Raw genomic sequence first — 12,819 nt, 5'->3', positions numbered from 1 at the left:
TCATCAAAGTTTTTTATTATATTACTGGAGTCAATATATTTCATATTTTATATATTTTGGTTAACCAACAGATAGTAGCCTACAGCAAAGTAGGCTACATGGTTTTAACACCCTCTGCTAGTTTTTGCTAGCTAGCTAATTTAATTCAGCATGGCAGTTGATGAGGGTTTTTTTGACGAGATTATCTACGGCAGTTGATGAGGGTTTTTTTGACGAGATTATCTACATTTCCATTTCTTGTTAATGTAAAACATTGATGTTATAAATTAGTTGTTTACTTTAAACCTGAAGTTTGCACGCAGTCCAAATTGTTGGCTTAAATTTTCAAAGTACCCCTCTCCATTCAAATTGTTGGCTTAAATTTTCAAAGTACCCCTCTCCATTAGTGAAGCTAACTTGCTTACCATCTAACTGACTGCATGGCACATTTTGATAAATGTATTTATTTATTTGGCAAATTAAATAAATTAGGCCTATATCTGTTTATGGTGTGGTAAAATGTGTCTTTCTATCTGGATTTGATGTAGTTAATACAGCCTGAGTAGAAAACCCATGCATTCAAAATTTATTCCAGGTAGTTACCTTGAATTCCTGTTCATTTCCATGGAAAGTTTCAGCCTTGAATATTCCCAGAATTCTACATTATGACCTTTATCAATAACCACAAACTGAAAGCATTTACTTAATGTACCTGACTTAGACAGTTAGCCTATGGTTTTCTCTGATCAAAGCCTTTCACATCTATATCCCTTCAATGTCTCAACATATCCAGACTTTCTTAAACTCAACCCACATTGGCCATCTGTTATAAATACCGAAAGCTACTAAACTTGTCCCCAAACACTCGTAAAAATACTTCCCCGCAGATGTGCAGATGAAGCTACACTTTATTGTACACTTTAAACTGTCTTACATGATGCACATCATGGATGCTTCAAACAGTTTCCTTTTCATCTATCAGATGGTTGAAGGATGTCCTGTAGATTAAATATTATCTGTAAGTCTGGCGTTATCTTCCCGTGACTTCCTCTGCGGGGCAGAAACTATTTACTTAGGTCCATGTGTTGACTAACATACAGTCCACTGTCTCGGTTGATCAAAATCAGAATCCGGTTTGTGGCTGAGTAGGTTTTCACATGAAAGGAAATTCCTTTGGTGTATTGGTACATAGGAGGAGAAAAAGCAAGCATTGCAAAAAATAAAGAGACATACATAAAGAATAGAAGAGAAATGCAATAAAAATATGAAAAAGTGATTTTTTTTAAAGAAGGACAATAGGCTATATCTGAATTATGCTATATCGAGCCTACACTCATTGTTACCAACTGCACACAGGAGAGATAGCCAACAAAAATGAATACTAACGTTAGATCCACATCCACAGCCCTTTGCAGTCCTATGGCCGTATCAGTCATATGATCTGGGTTAATAATAGCTGTCGCATTTTCCAAATATTTACAACTTGTCAAGCATCTCAACACAAATCGAATATGAAAATCTTCCACGGTGAAGATGACAATTAAACATGCATAAACCCCAAGTGCTACTTATATCCAAAGACTGTATAGCTTACGCCACAACATGTCAATGCCTGATGATAAAATGTGCTGCTGTTACCTGGAAGCAAGCTAATGTTAGCATTCACACAGTGGCGTAAGGTAGTAACGACAGGCCCCGGTGCACGCTATTATGATGGGCTTGATAGTGTATGCTATGCACATATTGTCTTGTCACATGATCACACTTGACATTGGATAGGATTAACATACATATTAGCCAGCAGTCATGCATGTCTGTCACAAAAAATACAAAAGAAAATGAGAAATTATTAATTTAATTTAACAATTTCAATATGGTTCATTTGGAATAAGCATATAATTTTCTTATAGATGCTATTCATTATTTTACAAAAAAAAGAGAAAAAAAAACATGGCGGAGACGGGTTTTTAATTTAATGAGAGTTCTTCTTTGAGAGCAGGTATATTTCCAAGGTGGCAATCATTCATCAGGGTCCATTCTTCCCCCAACACCCTCTTTATGAGCCCTCCACATCATGGGCCCCTGCATTTGTTTTACGGTACCAGAATTAACCCAAAACAACAAACTGATGGCCTCTATCTGACAACAGTATAGTGGTGGTGAAAAAGGCACATGTATTTGTAAAATGCTTCGGTTTGTGTGTTTTTGGTCCAGCCCCTTGTAGGCTACCACAAAGGCAACATGGCGACAAGGTATTCAACGTTCCACGCATGACTGTTATGTGTGCACCATCCGGGTACTCAAAGTGAGCTGCATTTTGCCATACTTGTCAGTTTGAATGCACTTATGCACTCAGAAAAGCAAGTGTAAGTACAAAAGAATCAGATTTAAGACACAGCACTTGCTAATGTTACAGTAGCTTAGCTTAGCTGGCTAGCTTGCCTTTTTGTAGTTGTATGCTGCAGCTCTTTTGTTGTTGCATCTTGTCTAATTTTAGAGTAGGACTGTACACACACTTCTTCCATAAATGGGCTGCTTTTTCCTTTCAAGATCCCGTAACATTACCAGCAGAGACATGACGTGCAGGTTATTTGTCTGATTTTATCTTAAAACCTCAGTATAATGTTCAAAGTGGTCGGGCCTCCTGCTGTAAAATGCGAGTACTTAAAACGTCCACTCTTTTCACACAAATCATTTTAGGTATTCTCTCTCTGCTCTGATTGAACTCCTCTTCTGTCAGCAAGTAATAGCCTCACCATTAACCTCCTGCTTAATGGACATCTGTAAAGCATGCTGGGACTCACCACAGGTCAGGCTTCGTACATGAAAACACACGCATCTTCAGGCCTTATATGACATCAGGGATTACCGAACCCTGGCTTTCCTCAACCATGTACTTAATAATTCAATAATATTGTAACTAATAAAGACGATTACCATTAGTAATGATGAAAAATGGCGAGTAGCAGTGGTTGCTGTCTAGTACCAGATGCCCATATATCTTAAACCTAGTTAGGATACCTCATCTCTCTAAGATCATAGACTGTACACAATGTACTCCTTGCTTAACAATGCAGATAGTTTCAGTTAGATAAAGCTTTTATGTCATCATGTTCATCATAATAGATACTGCAAAAGTCATTGTTTGAAAACTGAAAGTTGTGATAGACAACATTATCTCAGCACCCTTTTTGTTGTGCAAGGTTCAACATGGTCAATCACACTCCAGTGTGCCGATTATTCGTTTAGCTGATACTAAAAGCTACTCTCCTGCCTGAATAGGTGCACAACACTCAACATTTCAGCAAGCTGCAGTATCAAAACTTTCACTAAGCATTTTTTAAAAACGTTTTCGGTGTGTGCATGTTTTCTTTTTACCTTTTAAAGATTTTTTTTTTGTTAATTTCAGCATTTTTTATGTTTGTGTCAGCACGTCTGCGTCTGTCTATACATGTATGCAGAGTGTGTGTGTGTTTGTATTAATAATCTATGCAGTGAAGCGTTTTGTAATACGTGTGATGCATAATTCATTGATAAGAGATGGGATGCTCTTTCATTAGTCAAACCAATAGGGATGCTGCCCTGGACACACCTGCCATTACACTGCTCAGTGATTCATGCCGTGTGTGTGTGTGTGTGTGTGTGTGTGTGTTCATCTACGTGTGCCATTGTGAGTCCATGATGTATATAATTTTGTCTTTAACTATCCAATGAATATTAGAAGTAAAATATAAATACATTTAAGTGATGCGTTTGCTGCTGTGTTTACGATTATGCAGCTGCCTACTTAAAATGTTTTTATGGCTTTTCTCCTCACAAACTGTAGAGTGATGCCGGTAAGAGGGCTGTAAAAATCCATTTTTTATGTTAGGTCAATGCTTTGCTGGGAGAGTGTCTGGGAATAGGGATTTAATATCCAGACACACACTGCTGATTATAGACAGTGAACATGAATGGTTCTGGAATGACTGTTAGCAAAGTGTAACCTGCAATGTTAATGTTTTAATGTCACAAATGTGAAGTACATTTATTGCACTAAATGCATTGTAAATGTTAAATTTAAATATTACACCAGAATTGTAAATGGATGTAAACTGAAATTCTACATATAGTTTTCAAACATGGCTGCCATCCCAAGGACAGATTTTGAGCCATTTGCAGAGAAACCAGCCAACCAGATCATTCTGACCATATAGGGGGTCTGACATTGACAATCTCAACAGATGATAAACAAATAGATGTTACATACATAATGGAAGTGGCAGATTATTATGTATGTTTAAAAATTATTCACTTATAATTCAATATTTTTAGTAAATATGTGTTCACAATAGTTGGGCAGTTTATAATGACTTTAACTTACTGGTATTATATGTCGGCCAATATTTCAGAGAAGGCTGTCAAACACTTTAGAGCGCTGCCAACTTTTCGAACGTGCCCCACTCAGGACTGTATTGGGCGCAATTATATAATACCCAAATTCAAGACATCCTTAAAGCCACAGTGTGTAGGAATTTCTCCCATCTAACGTTGAAATCATATTGCATTCAAACGGATAGCGCACTCTAGCGCCTCGCCGTTTCATTGCAACAATGGTAGCCGCTGTGTACCAAAAAGCTTTGATAACATTGATGAAACCATGTCAGCCGATACTTCATGGAGTATTCATTTAGGCTCTGACACAGACACAAGCGACAAGAGACAAACCCCCTCCTCACCATGCTGGCTGTGTTTACAACGTAGGACTGTTGGGGCGGGTGTAAATCGAAACAAACCAATCACGTTTTGTCTTTTGACAACTGACAAGTGGCTCAGGCTCACACACCTCATCCCTCTCCTTGCATCACTGTGCCGCTGATAGCGGCGCTGGCCTGTGATTGCATTTCCCTTGCTCCTTCAGCAGCTCTTTCCACCTGGGAAAGGCTACCCCGATGTTGACCCTCGTTTTTTTAATTTGCTGGTCACGATGCCTTTTTGATTCCCTTTTGCGCTTTCTTGGCGATGAAGATTCCGTCTCCCGTGATGCGGCATATGCATGATCCTGCGTTATGCTCGAAGAGTGGGACTTTGTTTCAAATTTGCCAGGGTAGTAGCGAGGTGCCTCTTGCTCCTCTCCGAAAACGCAGAAGGCGTGGCTATATGTCCCTTGCTGGCGGATGTATTTTCAAGATGGCGAAACGTTATGGAACTCCCCCAAACGACTTACCCGCCCAATGTACAAACAAATCCGAAATTCTCCTTTTACAAGAATAAGATTATTGATGGAGGTAATGATACACCAGTGATGACATATTTATGAATACAGACATCGATTTTTGCCAATAAACAACTGAAAATGCTACACAATGTCCTTTTAACAGGAAGGTTTATGTATGTTGAAAATTTTTCATCAAGTATTTCAGACTAAGCAATCTGATTTTGAATCCGATCAGACATTTAGAATGTGCTCAAATCAGCATAACAGTTCACCTGGCCAATCACTAAAAATATTACTCTGCCGTTTCCATGGCAATGTTGTAACTGACAGAGCAAATACCAGAAGGCTACAATCTATATGGCGGACTCCACTGTCGTGCCACAAATGATTAAAGCACACCCTCTTGTTTAATATTGCTTAAATGCTTTATTTGTACATGAAGACAGTTACCTATTTCAGATCTGAATGAGATTTGTTTGCTACTGTCTCTCTCTGTGTCTTTATTTTGTTTTACTTTTTCTCCTTACTCCTTCTCCCTGTAGCATAATATGTCTGTTGTTTGGTCTGTCTGGAGATTAACCTGCTATTGGCAGCTTAAGTCCATAAGACTTCATCCATCAGTAGACTGTTGGCCAAAGGCTTCTGCTCCTTATGGGGTGTGTTTGCTCTCTTGTGCACTTTCATATGTGCATGTGCATTTGTGTGGGTCTGCCAGTGTGTGTGTGCCTTCATTTTGGCCGGTGTATGTTGGTTCATTCAGGAGGGGTTTCAGACAGTGAGGGTGTGTGACGACATTGTGTGTGTGTGTGTGTCTTTCATAAATGCAGGATTACCCTATCGCCCCTCTCTGCACCAAGACAAACAGGCAGGAGTCCCACTTAATGAAACACACACACACACACACACACACACACACACACACACACACACACACACACACACACTTTGTTAAACCTTTTATTAACCTTGTATTAGTGTGCACTAAATGATTGTATGTTGACCCTGTGCAGTGTCTGTGTCTCTATGTGTGTGCACCTTAAGATTCAGCAGGCGGCATGCGTGCAGCAGTGTTTATGTATTGTCCGCTGTTCTTAAAAAGGATGTGTGTACGTGTGCGTTGCATAAACGTCCCTCCTCATGTTTATTCATCAGCTTGCTGAAACTTCACTGCAGTGTTCGTCTAACTCTCCGCACTTTGATCTCTGGATCGCTCAAACAGCTGAGTCAGGAGAAAAGCTAAGGACACACAAAAACACACTGCTGAATACAGATGCTAAACATGGACACACTCAGTTGGTACAAATATACTGATGTACACACTGCACAGGCACTAGATACATTTTAAAATACACACACACACACACACACACACACACGTACAGCCATGTTAACACTGTACAGACAAACATTTCACTGTAATACACACACACATGGGGCATAAACACATAAATTGATTTATTACCAAATCAAACACACACACACACACACACACACACACTGCTAAAGTTGCTGACTCGTGATAAAGCCAAACTACTCCAAACTGAATATTTAACCTACTGTATCCTCAACTCAAAGTACTCGGGTAGAGCAGAACAAAATAGACAACACTTCACATTCTCAGTTATGGAGATCCTTCTCTAATGTCATACATGACTGTTTTCTGTGTCATATTTGCCAGACACTTTTTTTTTTGTAGCCACACTTGTGGCATTAAAAAATGGCAGTAATGACCTGTGCCTGTGTTTCTATGTCGTAGCCCCAGCTGGATTTAGTGTCAGTGAAAGCTTGAATGGTAGTCCAGTCAGCTGGGTGGTCCGAACTAATGGCCTTGACCTAGGAGCAAGGAAAACACTCGCTGATGTTGACAACACTGATGTGAGCTTTTGTTTGAGTGTTTATTCCATGTGGTTAAAAAAAAGTCCAGAGTGGTGAAGTGATGGATAGCAGAGTTTGGGATTTTAGTCAGATCTCTGAGTTAATTGGTTTTACTGATTGAGGTATTGATTGAATGAAGGCGGCAGAGCACTGGGGATGAAGGAGGCTCTTTGTGTGTGTGTGTGTGTGTGTGTGTGTTAGAAAGTGTGTACCTATGGGTCTGCTTTAGGATGAATCACAATGTTAACTTACAATAACTTATGGGTAGAAAATCCTTGCCGGCAGCACATTGGTGCAGTGGTTAGCACTGTTGCCTCACAGCAAGAGGGTTCCTGGTTCGAACCTCAGGAGCTGCGCGGAGCTTGAATGTTCTGACCATGTCAGCGTGGGTTTTCTCTGGGTACTCCAGCTTCCTCCCACAGTCCAAAGACATGCAGGTTAAATGGCAACTCTAAGTTTTCCATAGGTGTGAATGTGAGCATGAATGGTTGTCTGTCACAATGTGTCAACCCTGTGATAGTCTGACGATATGTCCAGGGTGTACCCTGCCTCTCGCCCAGTGTCAGCTGGGATAGGCTAAAAACCAGATCATAAATGGGTTACTAGATGTGACACAAAGTAGAAATACAATTAGGTTATTCAAGTAGTGATATAAGAAAGAAAAGTTCATAAAAAATTCATCGTGGACAAGAGTGTTTCATTTTGGAAGGTCACAGGCCATCAGATCATTAAAAATGACCTACTGGGAACCATTAATATTTATCATAAATATGGCCAGTATTTTATGAGATCATAGTCTGTAAATAATGGATGTAGACACCATAGTGTTACCCCTTGGTTTGTGGACTACCATTCTGAAGCTTTGACTTATGCATCTTGGCTGTTATCATCTTAGATCTTTTGAACGGATCTGACTGACAGCCTGAGGACACTGTGCACTGACAGCCTGTCACTCAAAGCAGCCACGCCCTTAATTATATGCAACTGTAAGCCTTAATTACATTTAAGCAGTAATATAAAAATTGACACTTCGTACAGTTGACATGAATGTTGAAATTAGCTACAGGCACCAAAACAGGTTTTGTACCAGGCTGTTAACATTTTCTCAAGTGATTATTCAAGGAACTGCAGTTTTTGGCACTTCTGCGTTGGCTTTATTTTTCAGCCCCGGAGGTTGCTGCTTGGATGAGATACATGACTGTGGAGCAAAGTGATATATGGACAGTTAGACTGACATTGGCTTCTTGCCCTTCCACTAGCAGGACGTCCACAGATACACTGAAAGAGGTGTCTCTATAGAGGAACTGAGTGCTGAGCCTTCTTCTGTGTGTCTGTGTATCTATTAAATGTGTTTATTTATATCTTGTACGCCTCCCAGCCCTCTGAGTCAGCATGAAGATATTATATATTATTATATTTCCTTTGCCAAACACCTGAGGGTTCGACCTCTTGCGCTAGGCAAAAGGAGAAATGGGGGTGTGGAGGTGTGTGTGTAACTGTAGTGCACAACACAATCTCTTTTGGCAAGTTCAATTTCATTGTGCAGTATCTCAACTTAACATGTATATGTGTGAGTTTGAGTCTATGAATTTATTTGTTTTTGTTTGCATTAATTTTCAAATACAGTTGGTTTACCTTTCGTCATGTTTAGGTGTGTGTGTGAGCATCCGTTGAAACTCTATATGAAGATGAGCAGACCCTCTGGTTGTGACATGTTTTTCCTCAGTGAGTATAGGTTGTGATGGGCCCCTGCCAGCTGGCATGGGAGGCCCTGTATCATCAGCATTTTGGTGTGAGTTTCATCCGTCTGGGGATTAGGTGAAGGTGCCCGTCATGCTTGGCAAACACGCCTCAGCGCTGTAAAATACAGTCTCTGCTTTTTCAGACTCCACAGACACACTCACATGCATACAGTAGGAACTGTATTCAATGAAATACATTGGTCAGTCATAGGTCATGAAATATTTGGAATATCATGGAGCAATCCAAACATGGAAAGTCAGGGAATTTAATACATAACTAAGTCAATTATTGCATTATGCATTATTATGAATTTCTATGACTTTTCTCACAGGAACAGTGAGATTCTTGAGGTATCATCGGACACAGAGGTCAACACTCAGCTGCTCCAGTAGAAAACAGCAGCTGCAGCATGTTTCTGAATGAATGTGATGCACGAAAATGGGACTAAACTGTCAATAAAAAAGTCCCCCCAAAGAACATATGGCTGTGTTTGATGCTCATTTGTGTCGCAGATGGATGGATGGTCTCTCATTTGTCCTGCAAGATGCTCACTACACTACTCTGAGTCGGCTGTAATGAGGAATAAATATTGATGCAGGACAGATTAATGCAGTATCACACTATTAGGAAGTATAATGGAGAATTATCAATCTGCTCAAGTTCTTTGTCCTCTTCCATGTCCCATTTGTCCCTTTGAAACGATTAATTCATCCACAGTAACAGGTTACATATGTGCTAGTAAATCCTGGTGGCACATCTGTTTACCTGTGCCTTCGCTTAATAAGATAACCAACAAGGGATCTTTTCCATAGGGTCCTGCTGCAGAGCTCCACGCTCAGGCCCACCTTCTGCTCTGGGACCCATCTCCATCACGAGGGTAAAATCACATGTGTTATTGTGTGTGGTAAGTTATCAATAAATAAGGTTTACATGCCATTATATTATATTGGGCAGTGTAGGTTTTTGTTGTCTTGTTATCATATCTTTATTGTTAATAAATAAAGTAGCCTAGTGAGTGTTTATAAAGTACATTGTATTACATCCATGTCATTGTATAAGTCGGCCTATAGACCCTTTTAGGGCAGACATTACAATGACGTCATTTTATTAACTAGAAGCAAAACACAACTCGACATTGCAGGGCTGTAGGCTACATAGGAGTCTTAAAATGTTGTCATGTTGTGTTATTGGGTATTAAAATAGGAGTCATGACTCAAAACTTAAATGCGATGAGACGAAATGACTGGCGGAGGGGATTATCAAAAAATACTTGCATGTGGGGTGTCAGTGGCTTAGTGGTAGAGCAGACGCCCCATGTACAAGGCTGTTGCCGCAGCGGCCCGGGTTTGACTCCAGCCTGTGGCCCTTTGCTGCATGTCTCTCCCTCTCTCTCTCTCTCTCTCTCTCTCCTCCTTTCACACTTAACTATCCTATCAATTAAAGGCCAAAAATGCCCTATAAAATATCTTTAAAAAAAAAAGGAAAATACTTGCATGTGCAGCACACGCTTCATATCAGGTAATGGAAAAAGTATTTACTGTTGTAGGGATGAATATCGTTTTGTGTATTAAGCGGTATCATGTCTACCTAATCAGAAATTGGGGAGGTATTAAGAGGAATGTTAGATTTCTCCGTAACGCTAACGTTTTAGCACGTTAGCTGACGTGAGCTTTGATAGCAAAACAAACTGGAGTAAACTGTTCAAGTGTCGCCCGGGTTCTCGAGTAATCTCGCAGTGCTTATTTTTCAAGTAACACTTAGGGTCCAGAAGAGTGAGTGACCTGCCATGATGCATTCAGAAATTCAGTCTGACAAGAGTGCTGTGCTCTGGATAACCGAATGGTAGGCTACATTCAGACAGCGCTCCGAATTTACGAACGGTCCAGTTTGTGCCAGAGTTTGTTCCAGCATTCGGAATGAATATTTCTGAATGCACAACTCACATCATCGTCCTCCGCTGTGCAAAACAAGCTGACAGGACTTGCTGGCTAGTGCTAGATAATGTCTGTGGAGAATTGTTTTGCCTCCAGTTAGGCCCCGCCCACCAAAAAACATCATACTGTTCACTAACAGTAAAAAAGTCTATTTTAGGCTGATTTGCTGTCACGGTTAGGCTACACATGAGTTGTTTGTTATGCGTATGGTTAATAAATACGTGCATTATATGTTTAGCAGACAATCATTCAGATACGAAAGCATGCATTCATGATTAGCCCTTCACCAATCACAATAAGGTAAACAATCCAACCTAATATTTGGGGATTCAGGATATAACTAACTTATAAAGTGAGGTACCATAATGTTAAGTAGCAAATGACTTGTAGTAACCTTGTAAGATTGCTAATGTTAGCTATCTATGCTTATGTCATTAGAAAACTTAAGTCAATTCAGCTAACTTTAACGTTAGTCTGCTAATGACATTAGCATAGATATCATTAGCAAACTCATAAAATATAGAAATATTAGGTTTTATTGTCTACTTTTATGCTATTTATGGAGAGCATGTACGTGGCTTATTTAAACACATGTTATCATATTGTCTCTGGTGTGCGTACACAATTTCAGGGTTACTTCTTTAAGTTGGGCCCCAGAAAGAGTCCGATGGAGGAGCTCTGCAGCTAGACCCTTCTCAGTCTTTTACTTAGATCAGTGTGGGGATTTTAATATTTGGACTCCTTGGATAGTGGTATTTTACATACCATTATAAGCAGCCAACTGTAAGAGGAGCAAGGGTTGAGACAACAGGGTTCATGAAAATATTCAGTATTACATTTAAAAATGTGCATCTGTCCCAGGAATATCCTCATAAGAAAGATGTGATGGAAGCAAGACTCACAAAGAATATTTTCTCCTAAAACAGTCCAGACATATAAAGTTAAACAAGCCTGGTGCACTCAGGGGCATTTAAGGATGATGATATTATTACAGAGATTACTTTTTTTCCTATTGCTGGCGCATTGTTCTGGAGCACTGGCCCGTGTCTCTGAACCGTCACCAGGCCCAGAGCGAAATCTGTCATCCGCTGCTGCACAGGCTCTCGGTCCTGCAAGTGAAATCCTCCTGTTTCTGTGTTTATTAATGTATCAGTCTGTGTGTGTGTTTGAAAAGGAGAAAGAAGGAGAGACAAAAAGTACATATAAAAAGAGATAATAGCCCCTGAAGCAGCCTCTCCTGCAGCTTGTTTAAAATAATCTCAGACAGATGCCTGTTTCACATGAAATAATAGGAGTTGTGTTTCAATCAGCTGCTCTGGCCAAAGTCTCTCTCTTTGTAGTCCAGTCTTTGTGGTTCCAGTGTCACAGGGTGTGTTTATATTCATCTGCTTTTAAAGGGTACATTTTAAGATTGCTGCAGATTACAAAAAATGTCCAAAATTTTTTTCCAAACATTTGCTGTCATTGAAATTAGATTGTAGAGAAAGCTGCGGCAGCTCAGCTGGTTAAGACACAGATTTCTCAAGGGGAGGCTGTGAGTTTGTATCCAATAGTCATGTACTGTACATTATTGTATTAAATGTCTTATAACTTTTACTCTAGAGTCTAATTAAGAAATTATTATTATTTATGATTCAGCAGGGACTCCAGGATTCCAGGAGTCTCATATTGCACGTTTCTCTCTTTTAAATGGCAGTAGTTTATTTTTGAAGGAGTAATAGCCTCAGCTGGTTTAGTTTTCTAAGAAACAAATATTTTCGGGAACCGCTCAACGTGTGACTGGTGTTTTTCATAGTTTCATGTCAACATTTCCGACCAGAACAGAGACTTTCAAAGTCAAAATCGAGTGAGTCACCTGCACCTCAGTAGTTCTGTTGCTCTGTAGCCAATAGTTTACATGTTGGCTAATTTGGAAGGAATGAACTATTCGCAGTTGTTGTTTACAAGGTATGGGTGGACAGGAGGGCCGTAATCACCTATTTAACACTAGGGACGGGGGGCATCAATCACAACTTCTGTGACCCCGCCCTCCAGGGAGGTCTGGGTGTGACCATTTTGAGGCATGTTGAAACAAAAATCATAAATCAGGGA

The sequence above is a fragment of the Epinephelus moara genome, chromosome 16 (assembly GCF_006386435.1).
Source record: "Epinephelus moara isolate mb chromosome 16, YSFRI_EMoa_1.0, whole genome shotgun sequence".
Taxonomy (NCBI): Eukaryota; Metazoa; Chordata; class Actinopteri; order Perciformes; family Serranidae; genus Epinephelus; species Epinephelus moara.
The sequence above is the reverse complement of the archived record's forward strand: the minus strand, read 5'-3'. Positions refer to the sequence as shown.